We start from the raw sequence: 1,801 nt of genomic DNA on the forward strand, positions 1-1,801 counted from the left end.
GGTGTAGATGGTCAGGACAGCATATTCAAGATCAGCACAGACACCATTTTTCCTTTTGGTAAAATACATATACAACAAATTTAAAAGTCGGTGGTCCACAAAAGGGAGACAATGTTTTACAAAAGAAATCATGCTGTCACAAATGTGGTATGTATGGCAGAACTACTCATGGGATAATTAAATTAAAACACTAAGTACTGACAGCAGGGGCCTAACTTTGTAGATGGCACAGTATATTTGCAACACTGCAACAAAGGCCAAATACATGTCTGCATCTTAACACATCTGTTGCAAGCGGTAAAGAGCGAGATAGATTGATTGATGACATTGAATACAATAGAATGCTTGACATACATAGGTGAAAACAATGCGCACACAAAATGTTGCAGTTCGTCAAGTTAAATCAAGCAAAATGCACTTGGCATCTGAACTGTGCTTCTTTGACCCTGACAAAATTCACATAAAGGGATAAAACACAACTTGTGCTGATTTCAAGTCAATCTGTTTTTTGAAACCGGATCAGAGAAGGAGTGCACTGTTCCCAGAGATACTGCAATAACTGGTCAATGCGTGGAGTGGACAGAGCAAGCTCTTCTTCCATCTCCCTGTTCCAAAAATGCATTTAATATATGGTCCCCAAATAGGGGACGTATCAGATATTAAACTGATAAGAACAGATTTTTTTTTCTTTAAAACCATTCAGGTTGTTTTATAAACAAAAGTATGAAAGTCTTCCAAAAACCATCATTTATGTTGCTTAACTATAACTCATCATCATGGTTATTCTTTAATCTATTACATCAGAATATTTCCAGAAACAGAATCAGAAATCAAATGTGCAATAACAATAATGCACTCATTAGGGTTCTGTAACTACTGGTACTTCACCAGATAAAGCCATTTTAAGACCTTCCAGATGCCTTCAGCGTCCAATCCTTCACCAACTCTACTCGTCCCACTTATATATCACATATATCCTAGTTAGTATTAGCCTTATGCAATCATTTACAGGAATCATTTTTCTTTTGAATAATCCCAAATTTCTCACATCCCATAAACTTTCCATTACACATACCATTATCAACCATAAAATTCTTTCATTCATCTTACCACATGCCCCCATTCCAAACATTGCTACCCTCCAGTTAATGTAACTCACACCTACTAGTTCTTTACAAAGACCACCCACACCTTTCCACACACTATACGCATAATCACAGTCTCACATCCCATGTCTCACAGTTTCACTTGCACCGCATCCGTCTCTTGGACATACATTCGTTCTAATAAAATCCCTTCTTTTTTGCATCTCTCTTACAGGCAGTATATCATGCATGGCCATCCATACTACATCCTTCTGTTTATTCGACATTCCACATGTATCCAACTTTTTCCATGTATCCGTTACCTCATTGAACCTCAAATCCTTGATGTTACATTTATTCTCATTCGCTCTCATTTTTTTTCCTTACTTCTTTTGGTTTTTTAAACTCCTACATAGACACAGCCAACAAATCATTCTTCCTAATAAACCTCTCAATCATCTCATACAACACAGAACACTTAAAGGCGACAGGCACGCTTCCATCTCTTTTCACCCAACATAACCCCTACAACATCCATCCAACCATATATCGCACCATATACCCACCTTTGTTTCTTTTTTCCATTAAGATCACCACGGTTTTAATATAATTGAGGTTGAAAAAACTTTCGATATCTGGAAAATTCAGACCACCGTTCTCACCTGTTTTATATAGATATTCTCTTTTTAATTTCTCCATTTTACTACCCCAAAATA

General features: G+C 36.8%; 1 non-coding gene across 1 annotated transcript; it reads right to left on the reverse strand.

Annotated features, from left to right (window-relative positions):
- Positions 1-525: 525 nt before the first annotated feature.
- Positions 526-725, reverse strand: LOC143770694 (U2 spliceosomal RNA). The gene has a single exon (XR_013214705.1). It is a non-coding gene; the product is annotated as a U2 spliceosomal RNA (small nuclear RNA).
- Between the last annotated feature and the right edge of the window lie 1,076 nt (positions 726-1,801).

This window comes from Ranitomeya variabilis, chromosome 4 (assembly GCF_051348905.1).
Source record: "Ranitomeya variabilis isolate aRanVar5 chromosome 4, aRanVar5.hap1, whole genome shotgun sequence".
Taxonomy (NCBI): Eukaryota; Metazoa; Chordata; class Amphibia; order Anura; family Dendrobatidae; genus Ranitomeya; species Ranitomeya variabilis.